General features: G+C 39.1%; 1 protein-coding gene and 1 pseudogene across 1 annotated transcript in view; one reads left to right on the top strand and one right to left on the bottom strand.

Moving 5' to 3' along the window:
• Window positions 1-26,592, bottom strand: part of LOC125083006 (5E5 antigen-like) — a 579,485-nt gene that overhangs the window by 164,328 nt on the left and 388,565 nt on the right. The window lies entirely within an intron of this gene.
• LOC125083205 (adenosine 5'-monophosphoramidase HINT1-like) lies at window positions 17,519-17,899 on the top strand (annotated as a pseudogene).

The raw sequence follows: 26,592 nt of genomic DNA, 5'->3' as shown, positions 1-26,592 counted from the left end.
TAAACTCCATTTCTTACCACGTTCTTTCTTTTCTTTCCAACAGTGCATTTCTATTGAGGGAAGAAAAAGATGGTGTTTCATTGTATCAAATGAGCCAGATGACATGATTATTTACATAAAAAATCCCAAGTAATTGAAAAATAGCTATTAGAATTAGTAAATGAATTATGCAAGATTTTAGGGTAAAAAAGTAACCCAAAACTCAATTGAATTTTTATACACTACAACAAAAATGGAATTTAAAATAAAATAATTTTATTTACAATAACATCGTTTAAAGAAAAATTGAGAATACTTTCAATAAGAGTTATGTAGGAGTTATGTACAGGACCTGCACAACTTTGCTGTGGGTAATTAAAGAACACTTATAATCGATATAAACGAGATATAACAGGTTCATACACTGGAAAACTCAACATTGTTAAGAAATGTCAATTATCCCCAAATAATTCCAACAGATTGTTTCATAGAAGTGGACAAGCTGATTCTAAAATTTATAAAGGATCAGGAATATATAATACAATCTTGAAAAAGAATAGAGTTGCCAAGACTTACACTACTTAATTTCAAAACTTACTATAATGTTGTAGTAATCAGGATGGTAAAATTTTACAGTGGTAAAATTAGGATTAGCATATGGGTCAGTGGAACAGAATAAAGAACCTAAACCATTCCAACAAAGGCAACAGAGGAAACCATTGTAGAAGACAGAGATAGATATTTTCCCACAAGAAATGGTGCTGGTATAACAAAGAATTCATTAAAAAAAAAAAAAAAAAAGACTATCAATTCCTATTTCACACTATACACAGAACTTAGCTTATGAAGAATCACAGACCTAAACATAAGAGCAAAAGTACAACAAAGGTTTTATAAGGAAACATAGGAGATTAACTTCAAGACTTGCAGGTGAACAAAGGTCTTTCAGACAACAACAAGAAAGAAATAACCATAAAAGATGAAAATGATCAATTAGATATCACCATTGAATACTTTCATACAGGGGTACCTGGGTGGCAAAGTTGGTTAAGCATCTAACTCTCAGACTCTTGGTTTCAGCCCAGGTCGTGATCTCAGTGTTGTAAAATTAAGCCTTGGGTCAGGCCCCAGGTTCAGCAGGAAGCCTGCATGAGAGTCTCTCTCCCTCTCCCTCTCTTCCTCCCTGCTGCCCCCTGCACCACGTGTTCACACTCTCTCTAAAATAAATAATCTTTTAAAAAATACAATAAAATAAAATGTCTGCACATCACCAGACTTCATTATAAAAGTGAATAGGCAATCTAATAAAAATGGACAAAAATAGGCAAAAATTATAAACATACATTTTATGAAAGAAAATATACAATTGGCCAATAAGCACAGGAAAAATTTCCCAACATTAGTAATTAAGGACTGAAAATTAATAACACAAAGATACTATTATACATCCACTAAAGGCAGAAAGAGTGACAACATCAAAGGCTGGGGAGGTTGTAGAGCAAGTGGAATTATCATAAATATCTTTTATGGGAATATAAATGGTATAGTTACTTTAAAAAGAGTCTAGCATTTTCTTTTGAAAGTAAACATAACCCCATACCTACTCTCTGACTCAGCAATTCCATTTCTAAGTATATACCCAAGAGAAATGAAAACCTACGTTCACAAGATGACTTGTACAAGAATTTTCCTGAAAGTTTTAGTCCTAAAATCCCCAAGCTCCTAAAATCCCCTAAACTAAGCTTTAGTCCTAAAATCCTCAAACATGAAAGCAGTTCATATGCCTATCAAGTAGGAGAATGGATAAACAAACTGACACTTACTCACTGGTAAAATGGAATTAATTATCATGCAACAATATGGATAATTCTCAAAAACATCTGTCTGCATGAAGAAAGCTTTACACAAAAGAACATATACTGTGCAATTTCATTCATATGAAATTGTAATGAAGGCAAACAAATCTAGAGAGAAAAAAAGTGAAGACATTGGTTGTTTATACAGGGTGGGGAAAGGGATTGCCTGGTAAGTGGCATGAGAGAACTTTCTGAGGGACAATGCAATACTTTAATCTGAATAATGATTTGATTATAGAGGTATATAAAATTGTGCACTTTGTTGTATGTACATTTTACATCAAAACTATAAATAAATGTCAAACTCTAGATAATGATGTGTATGCTGAAGAATTTAGGTGGAAGCATATGTATATCTGTAATTTATTTTGAAATGAACCAAAAATAAGACAGATTAATGGATGGGAAAAGGATAGATATTTGATAAAGCAAGTATGATAGTATGTTAATGGTGTAATCTAGGTGTTAGGTGTGGGGTATTTACTGAAAATCCTTTCATGTTGACTGCATGCTTAAAATTTTCCATAACAAAATGTTGGGGAAAAGTAAGCACTAGTCTAGATGTCTGCTTGCAGAGTAAAGTCCAAATCCTTTAACATGATGTGTAACCCTAAATGAGCTACTAAACTGAATTCAGTCCAGGTTTACACAGGTGGCAGTACTGTGGTTGTTCAAAGAAAGATCCATTCTTCAAAGTAACACAAGTAACTGGTGTGTGTGTCTGTGTGTATGTGTGTGTTTGTGTGCACGGTAATGTGGACGGAGGCATGGAGGCAGGGTAGGGGAGCTTTAAGCATAGTTACAGTATCCAAAGACAGGATATAATGCACAGTAAGGACAAAGTTTTGGAACTGAGGATCCTGTCTCTTCTCTTTTTCTTCCTGTTTTTTTCTCTTTCTTTTCTGAGTCATTCTTGCTCTTCCCAAGAACGGTTGGTTGGTTGGTTGGTTGGTTGGTTGGTTGGCTGGTTTCTTTGTCTGTTTGGCTTTAGACCCTCTCCAACCTACTGCTCTGCTTACTCATCATTCTCTGTAGATTCCTGTGACTACCAGGAATGAGGTCAACCACGACCCTGAAGTTCTGTGACCTTCTAGCTTGAGAACAAACCAACAGTGATTCCCTTCTACTGCCCTCACACCCCTTGAATTACTCCCCATTGAAGCCATCTTTCTGTTTTGCATCAACTAATATCTCTTCTGGGGACACAAGGACCGCCATCCCAGCCTGCTCCAAAGCCTTACCTGGAAGACAAAATCCTCTCATCTCTAAGGGCCACATTCACACCTTCTACCCAGTGACACCAAGTCTAATTGTGTTAGCTAAGACTTTGGGTATCATTAATTTCACCTCAAGGAATAACATCTTGTGAGGAGAGTATTTATGAAAATGAGGAAATAATCTTTAAGTGCAGCTTCTTAGGAACAAGAAAACATAGTTTAGGCACTGGAAGATATGCAAATGCTGTAGCAGTACCACTGACTCTCCTAGGCATTGACTCACTTGCGGCTTTTGCTTTTTTAAGGCAGTACTGACTCATGATATCTCTGTCCTGCCTTCTTCCAGAATGCTCAGCTCTTCTTGGGTCACAAATTTTAAAATATCAGGGAGGAAATGTAATTGGTTCACTTATCTCTGTCTCCCTACTGTCTCTGAACAAGTCTAAGAAAGGCATACTTATGATTTAAATACAAAAAATGGCATTGAGTTATTGCTTGTATCTAGGTGGAGAGATTAATTGCAAGCAATGGAAAGTGAATCACTGAGAAAATGACTATATATTGGTTGGTATGTATATGACAAATGCTGAAGAATGTTACTAGACTGATAAATGGCATCCTAGTTCAATGCCTACTAAATATCTTCACCTCGGGGCACCTGGGTGGCTCAGTTGGTTAAGTGTCTGCCTTTGGCTCAGATCATTATCTCAGAGTCCTGGATTTGAGCCCCGTGTCCAACTCCCTGCTCAGTGAGGAGTCTGCTTTTCCCTCTCCCTTTGTCCCTCCCCCCAACTCATGCATGCATGTTCTCTCTCTTCCTTATATAATACAAATCTTTAAAAAAAACACATAAAATAAACATCTTCACCTCAACACAATGAAACAATGCCTTGAAGGTTAATCAAGACATTTCTAATTACTGTAACTTCAACTCTCCTGAATCATAGACCAGGGAAATACAGATTGTTAGTTAGCACTGCAAAAATAAATGTGTCTTATAAACTACATATTTTTCAAAGTATTTGCATTATGAAATTAAAAAAAAAAATAATAGTCACCAACTGGCCAAACAGACATCTATATACAGAATTACCAAGGCAAGAGACTGAAGACTTGACTCCTTTCAGGAGTAAGATAGGAGAATAACCTGCTTTTGAAGCTTGATCGATAGGATCCTAAGTCCCCTATAGCATCAGGGTACTGTATGGGTATCTCAGCATGGCACTAAAAATACTCTCCCCACTTATTTCTTAAACATTACATTCTAATCAGACTCAATTATCTAAGCATGTTGTGTTTACTCAGCCCAAGCATTTAACCAAGCCTCTTTGTTCTGCAGTAAAATCGCTCTCCATCACCTCTTCACTTCCTGATAAAACACTTCTCACCTCCCTTTCTCTCTCCACCAGTCTCCGACCTTGACCTTATGTACATACTAGCTTTTCACCTTCCATTTCTGGCAGGAAATGCACAGGGTCAGCTTCATTTGTACTCCCTACAGTTATTAGCACAATGATGGCCACACAGTAGACAATCAATGAGCACATTAGCTAAGTAATAATGCGTTTTTATGGTCTCATATTTACCCGTTATTTTGAAGATTCTCTTCAGTAGAATTACCCAAATTAGGTTTGGCAATGTGGGCTTCACTCTTTTCTGTCTTTATTGGCAGTAATTATTGAGTTTAAAAAAAAAATCCCTTTTTATATGCCTGTATTTAAGTTGAAGAAATAAATTCCAATAACCTAACAACTAATGGCCAAATAGCTCCCAGGAGGTTGAGTTATACCATTTTGTGGGAAATATCATCTCCTCTCATTTACCTTAACCGAATGTAATCGTTCAGGTTGCTTACCTGCTGCCTACAGACATTTTTGTTTTTCTTGCGAATGAGTTCATGATTATGGTAGGATGGTAATCTGGAGAGGGGCACTGTAAAGACTGGGTAGGGCTCGGTAATTTTGGATGTCTGTGCTCTAATAATGTCCATGAAAGTGCTCTGAGCTGTTTAAAATACTAACTGTATCATTATATTTCTGTCTCAGCTTTCAGTGTAGGCCTATAGTTAAAGCATTCAAAAGGTATCTCTTTTCTTTTTAAAGGTCTCCAGGATCTATTTAATTCTAACTCCTATAATAGCACGTTTTCATTATTGAATATCCTTTGCCATGCAGCACTTCCTCATTTTTACTTTAACCTATTTTTGCTGCAACCTAGACATTTGCATGCCCCTTTTCAAATCTGAATCTCAGTTCTGTAAGGCTTGAAGTCCGTTGTGTATGTATAAAATGCCTTCCCTTGCTTCATACCATCTTCGTTCCATCATTTTTTTCTGCCTAGGTCACACTTAAGTTTAAAATTCAACGAAAGGGTCTAAGCCTCCAAAAACCCATCCTAATCTTTCAGAGCTGTATTAAGGTGCTATGCCCACCACTGCACACTTTCTCACGATATCTATCTAAAGCATACACTCTAATATCATTCTCATTTCCCTTAGTCCATCAGTCCCTTAAAAACAGGCCTCATGTCTTATACATCTCTGCATCCTGAGGGTATGGAAGACAACAAAATGATTGCTTTTTGAAGGGATGATGGATACTAGAAGCATAGCCCAAGCCCTAGTCCAGGAAAATGGGCAAGCTGAGATAAAGCATAGAGAATTATGTCCCTGAAATTCAGCAAAAGGTTCTAGTTCCAGCAAGAAACCTAGAACCAGGTTAAAAAAATAATCCAGGGGGTGCCTGGGTGGCTCAATCAGTTAAGCATACAATTCTTGATTTCTGCTCAGGTCATGACCTCAGGGGTTGTATCAAGCCCAGCATCCAGTTCTGCGTTGGGTGTGGAACCTGCTTAAGATTTTCTCTCTCCCTCTGCCCTACCTCCTGCCTTCTCTCTCTCAAAAAAGAAAAAAAAAATCTGCTTATGCTAATACCCATTCATGACTAAAATAAAAATAAATTCCTTAGCAAATTAGAAATACAAGGGAACTGCATCAATTTGATAAAGAGCATCTACAAACATCCTATAGCTATTATCATATACAATGATGAAATATGGTGTAATTTCCCTCTGAGATTGGCATCAAGATGAGGATGTCCACTCTCCCTGTTCTTATTCAACACAATACTGGTAATTCTAGCCACTGCAATCAGGCAAGAAAAAAAAAATAAACAAATGGCCTGCATATTTATTTAAAAGGAAGAAATAAAACTGACCTTATTTGCAGATGATGGTCTATTTTGAAAAGCCCAAGGAATCTACAAAAACTTCTAGAACAACTAAATGTAACACTCAAAAACAAATCACAATAAATCACATTGTTATATACTAACAATGAACATATAGAAAGGAAAATTTAAAACATAATACCATTTGCAATCATTTCAAAGAAGATGAAATACTTAGGTTTAAACATGCTTTATTGAGAAAAATGTTGGGGAATGATTCTGATTGTCCCATTTAGGGTCATATGTCCATCTCTGAATCAAACCTATTGAGTTATAAATTGAGTTATATGATTGGTTCTGTTTTGGTCACAAGCCTGTACTGTGAATAGGACTGAGAGATACTAGGATTGACAACTTTTAATAGAACTATACTATTGGGATAGCAGATGTTTCTTCAAATAACAGGAATACTCTTCTCAGATTCTACTTAATGAACAAAATGATAAATATTGACTAATTCACTATTCCTAAAGGTCCAACATTACCACTATACCTGACTCTAATTTCTCCAAGTCTTGGAGCATCAGATATTAGCCCCAGAAAATAGTGGGTAGAACTAAGCAGATGGGTCTGGCCCTAACAGATTGGTACTGGCACTATGAGGTCATAAAATGTTCCATTAAGCAAATGAGGCTGGAAAGAAATTAGTTTGGTTGCTGAATGTGACTGAAAGATTTGGAAAATAATTGGTTTATATTTTGTTCAGCATTTCTATCAGTTGGCTTATTTCTTATAGGCAACAGGAAAAGAACTCTTGGTAATCCAAGCAAAATGGAATTACTGGGGATATATATCCAAAAATTTATCATGCCCATGGATATCTGGAAGTTCATGTTTAGAATTCAAGGATGAAGCCTGCTGGAATGGCTGGCGATCAGGAGTACAACAGTTGTCCAGATTTAGGAATAGTCTCATGAGAATTTTGCATCTGTAATTCCTGGCTTCTGACTCTTCTTACCATCCCGGAGTCAAGTGTTCAAATACAAAATCCTAAGAGCAAATGACTAGTTGGTTGAGTTTCAATCTTATGTTTATTCTGTGTATTAGGGAAGAGGGGAGGGTATCTAGCCTCCTGAGCTTGTCCAGAGAAAGATGGTCATTCTGAATTATCCTCTGTATTAATTTCCTGTTGCTGTGTGAAATGTTCCTACAACTCAGCAGCTTAAAACAACATCCAGTTCTGTAGGTTTGAAGTCTCTGCCGGCTCACTGGGTTTTCAGTTCAGGGTCCCTCAAGGTCAAAATCAAGCTATTGCCAGGCGATGCTCTTATCTGGAGTCCCTGGGGAAGAATACGCTTCCAGGCTCATTCAGGCTGTTGGCAGACTTCTGGTTCCTTGAAGTTGGATGTATGAGGTCACCATTTTCTTGATGTCTCTAAGCTAGGGGTCACTTTCAGCTCTGAGAGACTACTCACCAGCCCTTACATGTGCCCACCTCCATTTCCAGGCCAGCAAACATAAATCCAATCCTTCTCACACTTTGAATCTTTTGACTTTTTGACCAGATGCAGAGGGTAGCAAGAGCTAACTTTTAAAGGAATCCTATGATTGAAATAGGCCCACCTAGATTATTCGCATATTTAAAAATCCATAGATTAGTACCTTAATTGTATCAACAAAAAATACTACTGCCATCTAAAGTAACATCGTCATTGGGATCAGGAGGGAGACAAACCATAATCTTAATCTCACAAAACAAACTGAAGGTTGCCAGGGGGAGTGGGATAGGGAGAGGGTGGTTGGGTTATGGATATTGGGGAGGGTATGTGCTATGGTGAGTGCTGTGAAGTGTAAAGCTGGTGATTCACAGACCTGTACCCTGGGGCTAATAATACATTATATGTTAATAAAAAATAAAATTAAAAAATAAATAAAGTAACGTCATCATGATCATTGCACCCCGGTGGGGGCAATCTAGAATTCTGCCCACTACATACTCAAAATGGATACAATGGTGATGAGAAGATCCAGCCAAAGAATACTGAATTTCTACTGAATTTCACTTACAATTTTCTGAACAGCTGATGCAAACAAGCAATTAAGACATTAATATCTACCACAGTGTCTTAACTTCATTTTTAAAAGGGCAATATGTTTTTGATTGATGTATAGAAACACAAACATGGAGGTATGTGTTTTACAACAAAAATAAAAAATACTCGCTAGTAAGTACTGTTTTTCTGTTTGTTTGTTTGTTTGTTTTTTGGTATGCAAAGAGATTTAACCCATGAGACACCCAAGGGACTTACTTGGGGGTAATGTAATGAACCAAGGAACAAGGAGTCAGTTAACCTGGATTCAATTCTCTGCTCTCATAGTAATGCACTGAATAACCTTGAATAAATCACTGGCTTTCTCTAGGACTATTTCTTGAACTTTAAAAGAAGTGGAAAATGGTAAAGTCACTTTGGAAGATAGATTGGCAGTTTCTTACAAAACTAAATATACTGTTACCATATGATCTGGCTGTTATGCTCCTTGGTATTTACCCAAATGAGTTGAAAACTTATATCCATATAAAACCTGCACAGGAAAGTTTATAGAAGTTTTATTTGTAACTGCCCAAATTGGAAGCAATGAAGATGCCCTCAACAGGTGAATGGATAAACAAAGTATGATATGGCCATCGAATAAAATATTAATCAGCAACGCAAAGAAATAAGCTAAGGGTGCCTGGGTGGTTCAGTTGTTAAGCGTCTGTCTTCAGCTCAGGTCATGATCCCAGGATCCTGGGATGGAGACCTGCATCAGGCTCCCTGCTCTGTCGGAAGCCTGCTTCTCCCTCTCTCCCTCTCCCTTGCCCCCTCTCCCTGCTTCTGTTCCCTCTCTACTCTCTGTCAAATAAATAAAGAAAATCTTTAAAAAAAAGAAGAAGAAGAAGAAGCTAGAAAGCCATGAAAAGACATGGAGGAAACTTAGATGGATTTGGCTTAATGAAAGAAGCTAATCTGAAAAGTCTGCACACTACATGATTCCAACTGTAGGGTATGATATTTCAGGGAAAAGAACAACAAAAACAACAACATGGAGACCACAAAGAGATCAGAGACTGCCAGGGTTCAGAGGGAAGGATGGGAAGGGGAAAGGAAGGATGAGTAAGTAAAACACAGAGGATTTTTAGGGTAATGAAACTATTTTGAATGATACTGAAATGAAGGATACATTTATCAAAATCCATAGAATGGTACAACACCAAAAACGAACCTTAATATAAATTACAGACTTGAGTTAGTTAATGTGTCAATACTGGCTCATCAGTTATAACAAGTGCACCATATCAATGTAAGATGTTAACAATAGACAAAATTGGAGGTACAGGGGTGGGAATATATGGGAATTCTCTGTACTTCCCACTCCTTTTATTTTCCCCTGTAAACCTAAACCTATTAAATAATTAAGTCTATAAAAATTTGTAAAAAGCTTAAAATTTGTAAAAAGCTTAAAATATTTTTAAATAAATGAATTCATTTAAATTCATTCATTTAAATGAATCCTAAATGAAAACAAAAAGTGTAAATTAAAATAATAAGAGAATTGGGCTGAATTACTTCTGAATATTTCCAACGCTAACACCACATTATACTGAAAAGCTTTTATGTTTTCTAACTTAGGTATAGGGTGCTCTGTGTTTCACCTATTAAATTAAATTATAGGGGTACCTGGCTGGCTCAGTCAGTAGAGCATGGGACTCTCAATCCTGGGGTTGTGAATTCAAGACTGACGCTATGGGGAGAGGCTACTTAAAAGTATTTAAATAAATAAATATACACATATACACATAAAATACACATATAACAAGCTAATACTAAAGAGGTTATGGTGAAATTGGTATATACAGAATTCTGGCACTTGTGTAAATTTTTATCTCTTTGGGAAACACGTCTGTACAGTGAACCAAAGCTATAAAACCATTGTTACAGACTGCTACGAATTCACTTCTGGGAACTGTATCTAAAGAAATGAGTCAGTTAGGGGCCCTTGGGTGGCTCAGTTGGTTAAGTGTCTGCCTTTGGCTCAGGTCATGATCTCAGGGTCCGGGGATCCAGACCTGCATTGGGCTCCCTCTTCCACAGGGAGCCTGCTTCTCCTTCTCCTTCTGCTGCTCCCCCTGCTTGTGCTCTCTGGCTGTCTGTCAAATAAACAAAATCTTTAAAAAAAACAAACCAGGAATGAGTCAATTATATAAATTATGCATTTGTTGAAAGATGTTCATTGTGTCATTGTTTATAAAAAAGGAAATAAGCCAACATAAAAGTCTCCTAAATGGAGAACTGTCAATTAAATTATGAAACATTAATGAAATGTGCTACAGACTTACAATCAGGAATATGCATAAGGCATAGTATTCAAGTATATAAATGCAAGTTACTAAAAATATATGTTTGTATGTAAATTCTGGAGGTGAGTGCATGAAATTAAAGTAAGTTATCTCCAACTTCCTAAACTTTAACTTACATTAAAAAGAATCTTTTCTGCTTTCCATTTTCAAAGTTTTTTTTGTTTGTTTGTTTTTTTCCCACCACTAGCTGGAACATATTGTCAGGTATCAATTAATGCATTTAAAATCTTCTTTGAGGGGCACCTGGTTGGTGTAGTCTGTTAAACATCTGACTCTTGGTTGCAGCTCAGGTCATGATCTCAGGGTCTTAAGATTCAGCCCCATGTCAGGCTTTGCACTCCTCATGGAGTCAGTTTGGGATTTTTCTCTCCCTCTTCCTCCTCTGCTCCTCTCTACCTCTTTCTCCCTCCCTCTCTCAAAATAAATAAACGAATCCTAAATACAATACAATACAATAAAAACTTCTTAGAATGAAAACAATGGCATATGGAGAAGTGGAGATACAAATTTATTGGTGCTACATTGAGTCTTCCAGGAACATCCTTCTGAGATGATTTGGAATGGTATCTTGATATATCATTTTACTTTTCCAATTTTCTGGGTTTTTTGCCACAGTGCATTCTGTTCCAGTTTGGCTCATATTACACTTCACCTGTAGCTTCTGGGTCCCTCTCTATACAATGGTAAGCATCTAAATTTCAGATTCTGTGTTTATCTACAGATTTCTTTTAGTTTCTGTCTTGGGCTTGCTCTTCCTAGAATCAAACTCCCCAGGTACTTCTAGTCACCTACTTCCAGCTGTAGCCCTCAGTTCTGCAGGACTCTGATCACTGATCCTCTTTCAAACTCAAGCTATATTCAGCATGCATAAAGAGAACTGAATTAGGAATGCCAAATTATGGGGCCATTATCAGCATGTGAGCCAAAGTCAAGATTTGGAGATCAGAGTGAAGTGAGTAGCTTGAACTAGTTGATTGCCTACTGAAATTGCTAAAGGAGGAATCAACATAAGAATCACCCAAGAGTCCACAGTTAAGAATGAGACAGTGGAAAGGAAAGCAGATAGCTCTGGATTAAGATTCCAATCATTTGGTATCCTACTGAGGTTACAGACTCCTGATAAATAGGTCCTAATACATACTACAAAGCTGGAAAGAGAATCCTAAAAGGGGGTAAGACAGGTGAATGAGCCCATTGCTGTAAAGCATGGTACCCTAGGAAGTGGATTCTCTGCAAACATTATCAGATAGTAAAAAAATACCCCAGAGGTTAGCGTAGCAGACCTGCCATAATAATCTCCATGGCTAAATACAATCACCCATGTAACATTTGCATCGCAAATCAAATTCATTCTCTAGAAAACAAAGCCTAACAGATTGAAAATTTATTAGCATCTGCTGTGCTGTGATTAGGGCTTTTAAAATGATTCACATCACATGTGTAAAATGCACAAATACATTTCACCATTGCAAAATACATGGCATTTTGGTCGTATATAATGAAAGATTTTATCTAACACAGGATGCTGCCTTTTTTTTTTTTTTTTTTTCTTTTCTTTTCTTTTCTTTTTTTTTTTTTTATTGCTCCCTGCCAGGAGAATGCTTGGGATGCTTTTATTGGTTTTGTATAATAATAAAATGAGATTGTACCCAATAGGAAAGCCAAAAGGACACCTGTCTTGAAGAAGGTGGATTAATTGATTTCTCTGAGGACATAAACTCCCCTTTTGTGAATTTAACTTTGAGAAAGAGGACTCTTTGAGTAATCACATTTTGAGGTGTCTCTTCTCCAAATGCAATTTTATCATTACAAATGAAAAAAAAAATACCACTTCTGGCCCCTACCCCCCTCATGAAACTCTAAGTACTGTCTTTTCATTGAGACTAATAGGATTTCCAAGGCCACTCACATCCATAGATGAAGCTGTGGGAGCTATCAGTAGAAGACTCTGGAAGAATGACCCCAAGCTATGATACATATTTGGGTTTCACAAAGGCTGGGTCCCATTTGTTTGTCAGTAAGTAAACCCGTGGAAGATGCAGGTCCATATTGGTTTACACTGCCTAGTGCTTTAGGTCTCTCCAAGGAAATTAAAACTGCAGGAGGAAATAATTTTATGAATTTATTTAAGTAAATGTCAAGGAATGAGGAAAGGTCTCTAAGTCATACTGTAGCACATCATAAGACTTCCATAAATAGTTGCCAAACGAACGAATGAATAAGGAAATGGTGTGCACCATAGAGAGAAAAGTGAGTGAGGATTCATCCTGCTGCTGGTACAAGACAAATTCCCTGCTCCTGACGTATAGACTCAAGGCAGGATAACCTCATGATTAAAAACACAGATTCTGAGGGCGGCCTGCAGGAGCTGAAATTACCAGCTCTGCATCCTATTAAACCATGTGACTTTAGAAATGATATTTAACTTGTGTCTCCCCCCGCCTTATTTGTGAAATAGAAAATATTAGTAACATCAAATATGATAATAATATCCACTCTATAATCTGTGTGATGATGATAAGAGTTTATTTTAGGTGCTGTGACTAGTGTGTGACACACGATAAATTCCACGTAAAGGTTAGCTACTGTTATGTAGAAATTCTAGAACTACCATTTGAAGCTAGATTAGTTCCTAACCCTCTTCCCCACCACTCTATCACATGAACTGCTTGTGGAAATATGTAATAGGTGACCTCTCAGATCATGCTTTGCAAACTTGAATGTGTACATTTTTATCTTTTTTAAAAGTGGGAATCATAGGGCAGGAGTAGGGTCATTGAAGTTCAATGTTTTATGAACTTCCAAAAGTATCAAAAATTTTATTAAGATTTTATACAGACTCTAACACATTCAACATATAAAAGTTGAACCTTTCTACTTCAAGTGGAAGTAAAGGGCCAGGAGCTTTATTTCAATGAGTTTTACCTTTGTCCCTTGGGACCTTCCATGAACTTCCCATTTGCTTTTCTAGTTAGAAAATGAGCAAGACACCTTCAGTTGTTCCACTGAGAAAGTTGGTGCTCTCAATGGAAATGTCAAGTCTTATATCAGAGCAAGAATTACAAAAAAATGAAGAAACAATAAAAAGTTATGGTGTACAATTAACCTGATTGTACCTAAATTTGCTTTAAATTTTTTTTTTTAATTTAAAGATTTTATTAATTTATTTGGTGGGGGGAGCAGAGGTGGAGGGAGAGGAAGAAAGAATCCGAAGCAGACTCCATGCTGAGCCTAGAGCCCCACACAGGGCTCAATCTAACGACCATGAGATCATGACTTGAGTCCAAACCAAGAGCTGAACACTTAACCAACTGGGCCACCCAGGCACTCCTAAATATCAGTTTTGAATAGTTAAAATAATGGTTCATATGAGTAGTTTCTTTTTTTTTTAAAGATTTTTATTTATTTATTTGACAGACAGAGACCACAAGTAGACAGAGAGACAGGAGGAAGCAGGCTCCCCACTAAGCAGAGAGCCCGATATGGGGCTCGATCCCAGGACCCTGAGATCATGACCTGAGCCGAAGGCAGAGGCTTTAACCCACTGAGGCGCCCCTCATGTGAGTAGTTTTAAGCATTCTTAGTAATAACCACTTGTGTCAGATTTATAGAAATACTACTTAATTTTTCTAAGTAAAAAATGATCTCTTAACACTGAGTTATCTTCGATTATTTGCACAGAAAATTATATTTTAGAATTCTACTCATTTTTCTAATAATTTTATTGAATTAGCATCTTGTCTGACTTGTATGAACTTTCCTGTCTTCTGGGCCCAAGATTACAGGTCTTCATGGCTCTTATAATCTACTAATTTATGTTACCAAATCCGTCTAGCTATCTTCTGGATTGTATGGATTTTTCTTCTTAGAGACACCTTTCCTTTGAATTCTTTCAGCACCTGGCATCTCCTGTAGTAAACCTGGAGTCACAACTGTGTTTGGTGACTGTGATATAGTGATTTATAATAAGAAATACATATTTGGTCTTTATCTCTGTTTTTGACTCCTGAAACACTTGGAATTTCCGAGGTGGTAAGGGTGATAGAGCTATATTGATATTCATATAAACCCCTTTCAACCACACCTGAATTTATGTAAATGAGAGACTTTTGGAAAACACCAAAGACTGGGGGTTGGTTGCCTGGGGAATCAACCTTGTGATTAGAGAGCTGGAGTGTCAGCCCCACCCTGCTGACCTCTGGGGAAGAAGGAAGGGCTAGAGGCTGAATCAATCACCAATGGCCAATGGTTTAATCAATCATGCCCATGTAATGAAAGCTCCATAAAAGCCCCAAAGGACAGTGTTCGGAGAACACATGGAGGGGTGGGTAAGGGACACCCTGGAGAGGGCACCATACCCTTTCCCGAGGTCTTGCCTACACATCTCTTTCATTGGGCTGTTCCTGAGCTATATTTTTTCATAATAAACCATTAATCTATGAAGCAAAGCATTTTTCTGAGTTTTGGGAGATTCTAGCAAATGAATTAAGACCAAGGAGAGGGTGGCAGGAACCTCTGATCTACAGCCCCTGGGTCAGAAGCACAAGAGACAAACTGGACTTGCAATTGGTATCTGAACGGGGCCTGGGGGTGGCCATGCTGTAGGACTGAGGCCTTCACCTGTGGGACTGATTTTATCTCCAGGTGAACAGTGTCAGAATTGAGCTGGACTGTGGGATGCCCAGCTGGTATCTGAGAACTGCTTGGTAGTGTTAGGAAAAAAACAAAACCAAAACAACACAAAACAAAACAGAAACAAAAAAAACCCACACATTGGGGCGACCACATAAAATGTTTGGTATACTTGCCTCCTTACATACTGTGCTGATCACGTATACTGACTTCCTACTGCTCCCCTCACTGATCACCTTCCACATTAATGGAATCCAATCCTAGGTTCAGACCCTCTGCCTGCTGATGTTCATGCCCTCCCACCCCTAAGTATAACTGGACCAAGGCATAAGGGCAGTGACCATATCCTGGGCCCCAAATGCCAATTCTCATTGAATAATTAGCTTTCAACTTTTGAGTAATTAAGTATTCACTGGTGAGCTGCCTTAGTAAGTTTGTAGTGCTTCCCTCCTGCTACTGAGCCCCTTAGTCTCTGTCAGTGTCTGGAGTATTCTAGGTGCTAAACTCAGGGTAGGGGGAGGGTGTGAAACGAGGCAGGCTGTGTCTTTGTGCCCAGGAATGTAATCTATTCACCTCTTCATCAGAGCCAGCAAAGTAAGTGCCGTGATGGAGAGATATAAAGGACCACCCCAGACAGATGGAGAATCAGATTGTAATGAACAAAACTACTTTTCATTGTCCAGTTCAGTTGGGCAGTGCAGCACTTATCGCTGTGCTTTTTGTCTGTGATGGCCTCATTTACTTGGAAGGTGTTATGGCTTAAGAGACCTGCAGAGGGTATCTGTCACCACTGTCCAAATGAAGAGGCTGAGAGTCTGATTAAATACATACTCGAGCACACACACAGAAACACACACACACACACACACACACACGCACACACAACTTTCCCATTTCCCTTTTAAAAATCCAGAGTGAAAACTGCTCCAAACTATAAAACTTAAACTGTTTTATCTCAGCTGTTCACGCTTTCATTATTATTCATGGGGAACTAAAGGATATCAGAGTAGAACAGAGTGGGTCAGGCAAGGAGAACAAGGCTGACAATCCCTTTTCTTTCTTACTCAGCAAGGACCTGGGAGAATAACCTTTAGGTCAGTGAGTGGTCATGTGCATGCTTTCATTAACTTGAAACACATAGCCAGGTGCATTTATTCATTTAACAAATATTTATTGAGGACCTATTACATGCCCCTCACTGTGCTTAGCACTAGAGATACAAAAAAGAAAGAAGAAGATATTCTATCTTCATGAGCCTTGTAATTGATGAAGTCCATAGCATTTCCTGTATGGCAGATTTTTGTGCTACTCTTTCAAACATGGTAATAGACATCAACCTTCTAGATGGGCAACTTATGGAAATATGGAGGCCAAAGAGAGGGGAAGTTGCCTACCTCACTCCAACACATATTTTATTTTAATAAATATTAAGTGGAGATACATATGTCTGTCATAAAATACTATATATCTTTTAGCATAGTCTTTGGCACACTCTATTATAACTTCTTATTTCATTGTATTCCTTCCAACAGACTGTGAGTTCTATGATTGCAGGAATTTTGTCTCTCCCATTCACCAAGGAACCCCCTGGGTCTAGCAGAGTGTCTAGCACAAAGCAGGTAATTAATAAGTTTTGATAGTGCTGCTGAATTAATGAAAGTGGTCATGAAGACATTTTCTTGACCTTACATGTAGAGTTGACCCTTGAACTATGTAGGGGTTAGGGGCACCGACTGTCCAGCACAGATGAGAATTCATGTATAACTTTTCACTCCTCAGAAACTTTCCCAATAGCCTACTATTGACTAGAAGCTTTAGTGGTAACATAAACAGTTGATTAACACATATTTTAAATGTACTATATATGTATCCTTACAAGAAAGTAAGCCAGAGAAAAGAAAATGTCAAGAAATAAAAAAAAGAAAATCATAAGAGAAAATATATTTATAGAACTGTAACATAAAAAATCTGCATATGAGTAGAACTGTGTCAAAGTAGACCCACACAAATCAGATCTGTTTTGTTCAAGGGTTAACTAACAGGAAGCTGTGGAAATCAGCAAATGAACTTGATGACAGGAAAATAATAACCAGCACTTCCTGAATCTTTGCCACATTCCAGACTGTAGCATGTTGAGAATACTGTATCCCAATAACTCTAGAGGGCAGACTTTTTTGGAAAATAAATAAATAAATAAGTAAAAATTAAAAAAAAAAAAAAAAAAAAAAGACTAAGCTACTGGGGCGGCCACACAGGAGAAAGGCCAAGATGGCAGATGATTTCACCAAGACTCAGGCCAGGTGGACTGGCAAAGACACAGTGTTCAAGAAGACCATTCACAAGGAAATCCCAGCCAAAATCATTTTTGAGGATGACCTCAAAATGAGGATGACCTTGCTGTCCATGACCTTCCCCCTCATACACCAAAACATTTTCTGGTGACTCCCGAGAAGCATATACCCCAGATTCCTGTAGCAGAGGGTGATGACAAAAGTCTTCTTGGACATTTAATGATGGTTGGCAAGAAATGTGCTGCTGATCTGGGCCCTAAGAAGGGTTATCGAATGGTGGTGAATGGTGGTGAATGAAGGTTCAGATGGGGCACAGTCTGTCATTTTCATCTCCATGTTCTTGGAGGTTGGCAGATGACTTGGCCTCCTGCCTAAACATGTTTTAAGGGATAATTTTCCCTTCTCTAGGCAATGATCAATGTTTGCAAGTTCTTTTTTTTTTTTTTAAGATTTTATTTATTCATTTGACAGACAGAGATCACAAGTAGGCAGAGAAGCAGGCAGAGAGAGAAGGAAGCAGGCTCCCTGTTGAGCAGAGAGCCCTATGTGCGGCTCGATCCCAGGATTCTGGGATCATGACCTGAGCCGAAGGCAGAGGTTTTAACCCACTGAGCCACCCAGGTGCCCCAATGTTTGCAAGTTCTAATATGTTAAATAATATACTTATTTTTATGCGTGTTTGGAGAGATTAAGGAAATAATTTTTAAAAATCCATACATAATAGAAGATGATGTTACATGGTTTACAGTTGTTTTTTAAAGGACTACAACATAACAGTTTCATGGAAATCTCCTGTTCATACAACTACTTAGAAGAAAAGCCAAGATTCAAACTCAGAACTGCTTAACCTCAAATACTGATAGCTTTCTCAATACATTGAATATTCCTGAGCTATATAGAATGACCTTCTGTAACAAGATGCAATTTAAAGAGAAAAAAAAAATGTAGGCTTTATGTTTTGATACTCCAGTGCTCCAGTGCACTAGTAAGAAGGACTGGCAGAAAATCATATGGGAAAAAAAAAAAAAATTGTCAAAAAAACAGAGTTTGAGTCAGCAATACAGTATACCTACCAAAAAGGCTACCATAATTAAGTAATTATTTAACTAATTAACCAACTGATGGTGATGGTAATCTTATTCTTTCTACAGATGCTTAGACCAGAGCTAGAGAAGAATGTCTGGTTCTGGGCAGCACATGTGTAATGGGATGTTATCAAACTGAAGAATGTCTAGAAGAAAATGACCACCATTGGGTAGGGGTAATTGATTTGTCATAAAAAGAATGGGACTCAGTTTATCCTGAAGTAGAACAAATGTGAACAAAGGTATTATGATCACAACCACACCATAGCTGAAGGGCCATCACAGGTAAAAGTTGTAGACTTGTTTTGCCTGGTCCCAAGGAATAAAATTTCAACCTGAATGGAATCCTCAGAAAAATATTTTTTTTTTAAGATTTTATTTATACATTTGAGGTAGAGTGAGAAAGAACATGAGAAGGGAGTTCAGAGAGAGAAACAGACTCCCCGTGGAGCTGTGAGACTGATGTGGGACTTGATCCTGGGACTCCGGGATCATGATCCGAGCTGAAGGCAGTCGCTTAACCAACTGAGCCACCCAGGTATCCCCAGGAAGAGATCTTTAATTCAAATGAGAAAGAGCCATGGTGAGATGGAGTATGTTACCCTGAGAGCACTGGAACTTTCTTTTCCTTGCAAATGTCCCAGGAGACACTGAGAAGACACAGTTCAAGCCATTGTAAAGGGGACTGAACTTACGTGGCTGGACAGTACAGGGGTCATCAACTACAAGGAGTAAATACTGCTACCTTCCCATGCAAGCTCATTAAAGCCATCACTAGTTAAGCATGGCACTTTTCATGAAGCTTCCTCAGATTCTTCCCAAACGTAGGACTCCAGGCAACCATGTCCAACTGGTTAGAGTTGGCGTGCAAAATGAAACACCGTCCCTCTACCCATATGAGGTATACATGGTATAAAAGATGCATTCTCAAGCCTGGATGCCTGTATGAATCAGCTCTAGAGCTTTTGGAGCTTTTAAAAACTGCGGATTCCCAGGTCCACCCTTGCTCTCTCCTAAAAAAAAAAAAAAAAGTAAGTTCTGAACAGAGGAAACTGAATATGAAAATTATCTCCAGCTAACTCAGATGTGTTGAGTCTAGCACAGTCTGGCAAACTGGTACTTAGCAACAAGTAATAAAAGATCCATCCCAATCCTACAGATCTGCAATGCTTCCAGAATCAAATAATCAAGAATAAAAATATGAGTGTTTATCTTTGTTTATATGTCCACATATTACCCATGCATGCAGTAGTCATGTTTTCCATGTTTTCCCCTTGGGGATGAAATTTTGTGTGCAACCCATCCCATGGTTCAGATTTTTGTGTGCATCCGTCTCCTGACTTGCACTGACTGGATGAATCACACTACCTGTTAGAGTACAGGAGAGCAAACATTAGTAAAACTGATAATGCGCCTTGTGGTGGTGACTCAACAAAAGCAAACACATCTGTCACGGAGGAGCAGCCCGCCAGCTCTGCACCAGGGGAGACTCGATTGAAAAATAATGCACCAGACATAAAGCAACTTCAATAATGCTCTCTGCCAAGCTAAATCCCGTAAGTTTGAAATGTGTGCATATACTGGGCAAATGCACAGTCACATCGTATAACAAGGCCAAAGACTCTGTACTCAGAATATAACATCTTACAATCATAGCTCACCCAACAAGCATCAGGTACTACATTAAGAACTGAGGAAACAATGATGATCACAGCAGACACCCTCCCTGAACTTTTGCTTCTTCAAGAGTGGTGGAAGCAAAGGACTATGTTTGGAAAAAGTAGTCAAAGCTAGGGAACAGGCCAAGGAGAACTCATGGAGAGTTTTGTAGGACAAGACAATATTAAGACATTTGATCTTTAACTTGACAATGAGAGAGTGGCAAGCCATGAAGAATTTCGAACCAAAGAGTGTATCTTGTATGTAGAAAGACCACTTTGGCTGCCCTGTGGAGAAAGGAGAGAGGCGACTGTAGGGAAATACAGCTATTAGAAGACTGTGTAACACTAACACATTGGGAACATGCTTCTGGCTGAAGAGAGCTGACTGTCAACATCTACATCCAATTACAAGTTCAGTGACTTCAAGTTGGTAGCATGTAACCAACAGGATGGATGGGAGCATTTACACCATGGAAATTGGCAGATACTACAGAAGATTTTCTCCCTCAGAGAGACTGTTATTAAACATTTGTCAGCATACCATGTCTGTGCCAAGCACCTATTTTGTGTCTACACACAGTATGAATGAAGGCACTGATATAAAAGCCTAACTCAGAGGACCTTCGCTATGGAACTGAATGAACACAGACAATTTGTTGATGAGAATACCTCTCATTCACAAAGGGCTTTACTATTTGCAAGATAGTTTTATATTTTTTTTTTCTTCTTCTTCTTCTTTTTTTTTGTCTTTTCTTTGAGACAAAAAGAGCACATAAGCAGGGAGGGGCAGAAGGAAAGAGAATCAAGTAGGCTCCATACCTAGCACAGAGCCCAGTGTAGGGCTCGATATCATGACCCTAAGACCATAACCTGAGTCGAAATCAAGAGTAGGGCACTCAAACAACTGAGCCACACAGGTGCTCCCTTACATGTATATTCTGTTTGCCTTTCTTTTTTGCAAGATGAAGATAATTGTTATCATTGTTTTACAAACAAGGAAAAGCTTAATGGGGATAATAGAATTTTTGAAAAAATTGAAAGAGAACAATTACCCAAACACTAAACAAAATACTGGGCACACATTAAGGGCTCAGTAAATTAAGCTATCATTGTTGTTATTATTAGAAATAACTATTATAGGGGCACCTGGGTGGCTTAGTGGGTTAAGCCACTGCCTTCAGCTCAGGTCATGATCTCAGGGTCCTGGGATTGAGCCCCGCATCGGGCTCTCTGCTCAGCAGGGAGCCTGCTTCCTCCTCTCTCTCTCTGCCTGCCTCTCTGTCAAATAAATTAAAAAAATCTTTTAAAAAATATATTAAGAAATAACTATTATAGCATCAAAACAATTCTCTAACTTAGATATCATAGACAGTATTTTTTTTTAAGATTTTGCTTATTTGAGAGAGAGAAAGCTCAAGCAAGTATGAGTAGGGGGGAGGACCAGAGGAAGAGGGAGAAGCAGGCTCCCCACTGAGCAGAGAGCTGGATGCAGGACTTGATTCCAGAATCCTGGGATCAGTAACTGAGCCGAAGGCAGACACTTAACCAACTAAGCCACCCAGGTATCTGAGACACTGTAGGTAGTGTTAACTATATTTCCTTAATGGTAGTCTTAGGATTCAGAAAAATGAAATCACATGACTGAGACCTACATTAGAAAGAACAGAAGAGTGACCTAAAACCCGAAGTTCTTTTGACTCTTGATACAGTGTTAGGCCCACAGTCCATGCTGAAGTTTATCCATTCATTTATTTATCCATCCATCTACTCAATGAGCATGTATTAAATATCTACTACATGCAAATATTATTATGAAGAAGTGGCAATAAGCCAAAAACTATTTTTTCTCTCATGGAGCAAACACTGGAGTGGGGAATGGCAGAATTAGTACATTAAAAAAAATAACTAAATATATAATAAATGTTGGGTGGTGTTAAGTGCTGTGAAGACTAAGAGATGGCCTTTCTGAAGAAGAAAGTAAGAGAGATGGTGTTTTAGGTGGAGTGGTCCCTGAAGATCTCTCTGTGAAGCCTGTTCATGTGACTCCAAAAGAGAAAGGGCATCTTGGAAAGAACCATCCATATGGAGGGCATGGTAAGTGTGAAGGGCCTGACCTAGAAGAGGGCTGGTATATCTGAGAAGTGCAAGGAGATCATAGTAACTGGAGCAGAGTCAGTCTGACAGGGGAGAGTAACAGAAGATAGGATCAAAGGAATAGAAGCCAGATCATAGAGGCTCTGTAGGTCAAGGCATGGTCTCTGGTGGCCTCCATTGAAATGTGTACATTGTAATGAATTTAGATTGCTTCCAGTAGAAGGTGGCAGATCTCAGTTAACATTCTGAAAGGCTTTCCTCTAAGCTCATAGAATGTTCCCATCCAAACATAGAGGTTAGTTTGTTCTCTCTAGATTCCTTCAGTCTCTCAGTCTTAATTTTTATTGGATAAAGGTACATTCATTCATTCATTCACTTATTCTTTTATTTCCTAAAGATTTTATTTATTTATTTATTTATTTGACAGAGAGAGACAGAGACAGAGAGAGGGAGAAAGAGCGCATGTGCGGGGGGAGGGGCAGAGGGAGAGGGAGAAGCTGACTCCTGGCTGAGTGCAGAGCTATGGGGCCTGATCCCAGGACCCTCCCTTAGATCATGACCTGAGCCAAAGTCAGATGCTTAACCAACTGAGCCACCCTCATTCACTTACTCCTTATGACACTTCCACTATATGCCAGGCATTTGTGCTAGCCCCTGGGAACAAAACATTGAGCAAGGCAGTATGGTCCCTTGCCCCTAAGACACTAGCAATTCAATAGGAAATAAAAGCATATTCATAGGTAATAACGTGCAGAACGACAAGAGCTATAGGCACAGAAATATTAAAAGAAATGCATGCTCCTCTCTACCCCCACAGTTCACATTCATAGGTACCCGGGTGCAGGCTGTTCTGAAGTGCAAATCTGTGATCCACAAGGGTGACAGAGCCTGTGAATGCAGAGCGCAGCTTGCTTTGCCAAACATGGAGAAATTAGCAATAAAGTCAGGAAAATATTATTTTGTTGTCTTTAACTAAACTCTATAACTGGAATAATATTACATTTAATGAGGCTGGGGAACTTCCTCTGAGGAGTCTAAAGCCCTTTACCGATGTTATTCCATTAATTCTCCTTGTGTCTGGAACTTGGCACCTGAAGCACAATGCATTATGCAAAACCAAAGCATACTTTGCATAGAGAAAAGATTGTGTTTCAATTTTTCCCTTGTGCTCAACTTCAAAACGCTGGCAGGTCTGCCATCAGGACATGTATCCTATATCCAGGCTCTTGATGTTAAAATCATCCTAGATGGGATCTATCTATCTTGTGGTTGAGGTGCAGGGGGTATGGACAGAAAAAGATGGAGAGGGAGAGAAAGAGGGAGAGGGGGAGAGAGAGAAAGAAAGAGGAAGAGGAAGAGAAGAGGGAGAGGGAAAGAGAGAAAGAGATAAAGAAAGAGAAGGAGAAGGAGAAGTTTGTGTGGGAAAATGTACCTGAAATCTTTTATTAGATTAAGGATAAAGTTGTTGGGACCATTTGATTCAACAAAAGTTTATGAAAACCTTCTGTTAAGTGTTGTGTGCATTTGGCTACAATGCTAGATAGAGAACTAGCTGCATGAGCAAGTAAATTCGATGCTCGCACCGTGTGCCCAGTCTGGTGCTAGACAATCCGTAAAAGAAAAATGAGATCAAGACAAGTTCCCTGTTTCAGTCTGGGAGAGATGACTGCCTTACATAAGGCAGTTAATTTACAATGCAAACTTAGAGCAAGTGCTAGATTGGGCAGTTTAGCCTCTAAGTGCTTCTTAGAGTTCAAAGAAGGCAGAAATCGATGTCGACTGGAAGGACAAGAAAATCTTTATGATGAGCAATAGATCTGAACTGATCTTTGAAGACCAAGAAGGATTCAGAATGGTGATGTTTCAACACAGTTCCAGAGACGGAGAGGTTGCCTATAAACTAAATATTCTGAAATTCAGAGCAGCCAAAAGTGACCCATTCTTCCCTGGGGTAGGGAAGGGTGGATCCACATCACATAATTTCTGGGGACCTAGGATTCTTTTCCTCATCCCAAGTATTCCCTCATAACGAGGCTGAAATGATCCTGCTGGGTGCTTGTCACCTTCCAGTTCAAACTCCTCTTCACAACTTGGTCTTCATCTGCCCTGATGGGCTCTGTCCCCACCACACACTGACTGTCCTATAACCTGCCACCATCTCTATGGCCTCTCTCTCCTCTCACTCAGCTTCACCCCTCCCCTTAAATCCCCTCCCCTCTCCTCTACTCTCCTGATCACCTGCAGCCCATGCACAAGCTTGGCCCCCACTGTTGGGTCCTCCAGCACCTCTAACCCAACGCCTCTGGTGAAGCCTTGTTTTTTGTTTTGTTTTGTCTCCCCCCCACCCCGCCGAAAAAGTTAGGGACAAAGGAAGGGGGGGAAATACCAGGGAAGAGGAACTTAAAACTACACATCAGAAATCATTGCTGCTAAGACTAAGGAACAGCATCATTCCCCATCCTCTCCACAGGAATCTCTTACTGGATCCTGGCTCAGTGATTCCTGGCCTGGGACCTACCCTCACCGTCTGTGCCACAGATGGTCTTTGCCACACTGCCTGGAGTCAGCCTCCCTGGGGCTGCGCCTCAGGGACATTGCTTTCCAGTTGTGAGGATCTGAGCAAGTTTCTTCATCTGTAGATGAGAATAGTGGTACCTACTGCAAGGACTGTGCTAAGGATTAATTGAATTAGAACAGGTGAGATTCTCAGTGCCTGGAACACGTCCAAAAACGTGGGAAGGCTACAGCTTATTAACATTATTATCTTCCCCAAATTTCTGGGCCCTACTATATTTTTCCTAGGAAACCAAGAGGAGCCCAAACTCCCTGTGAAAAGGATTTTTGTGGGACGCCTGGGTGGCTCAGTTGGTTAAACAGCTGCCTTCAGCTCTGTCATGATCCCGGTATCCTGGGATCGAGTCCCACATCGGGCTCCTTGCTTGGCAGGGAGCCTGCTTCTCCCTCTGCCTCTGCCTGCCACTCTGTCTGCCTGTGCTCACTCTTGCTCCTCTCTCTCTGACAAATCAATAAATAAAATCTTAAAAAAAAAAAAAAAGAAAAAGAAAAGGATTTTTGTACTCAGGAATTCGGGTGCCTCAGGCTTTTGTTGTTTTTATATCTAATTTTTATTTTCCAAAAATGCCTTTATATTCTGAGGAATATTTGCCAAACTCATATTCTTAAAGATAGTCTCTCCCCCCCCCCCCCGGAAGTTTCTAGTTACTGTTTGTACTTTAAGTTCATGGTCCGTCTGGAATTACAGTTTCTATATGGTATAATGTGGGTACTATATTTTCCACTTGTCTATCTAATTGTTCCAGAACCATTTACGTTAAACACTTTTTTGTTTTTCACTAAATTGTTTTGCATCCCTGTTGAAAATTAAGCTAACTATGTATGAGTGGGGCTATTTCTGGTTGGGTCCCTCAGTTTTAACATGTCCCAACCAGGTGATACCAATCCTCTTTCCCTCTCAAAACCTTTCGTAAGGTCCACTTAAGAGCTCTCAGAAAGAAAGAGTTTTATCCCAAAAAGGAATACAGCTACCTTCATTAAGCGCTTTTTCCTCCTCATCAGAGTTCCATAGAGTCATATCGTCATCGAAAATAAAAGATCTGAAATGTCCCTTAGAGAACCACAGAGGTCAGCTATTTCATTTTACAGATGGGGAAACTGAGGCCCAGGAAGACAAATGTGATTTGCTAAGACCACCCATATAATGAACTGCACAGACAAAACTAGACACCTGATTTCTTTCCCCTTACTTCAGATGTATGTTTCTTTTTTTTTTTTTAAGATTTTATTTATTTATTTGACAGACAGAGATCACAAGTAGGCTGAGAGGCAGGCAGAGAGAGAGAGGTGGAAGCAGGCTCCCCACTGAGCAGAGAGCCCGATGTGGGGCTCGATCCCAGGACCCCGGGATCATGACCTGAGCCGAAGGCAGAGGCTTTAATCCACTGAGCCACCCAGGCGCCCCCAGATGTATGTTTCTTTCTCGCTGTGCACCTGTATTATATCCTGTTCTAGCATGAAAATACATCCATTTGTTTTGAAACCAAAGCAAGCTAGATTCAGAGCATGGGAGTCCACTGTCTTCAACAATATTTTTAAGGTTTTTGAACACCACTAAGACAACCTTAGCATTTCCCTCAGCATTACTAAATTCGGACAAATTCTTTCTGTGCCCCTCTGAGATGTAAATCTTCCCC

The sequence above is a fragment of the Lutra lutra genome, chromosome 13 (genome assembly GCF_902655055.1).
Source record: "Lutra lutra chromosome 13, mLutLut1.2, whole genome shotgun sequence".
Classification (NCBI taxonomy): domain Eukaryota; kingdom Metazoa; phylum Chordata; class Mammalia; order Carnivora; family Mustelidae; genus Lutra; species Lutra lutra.
Note: the sequence above shows the minus strand (reverse complement) of the source record. Positions and strands in the feature narration are given on the sequence as shown.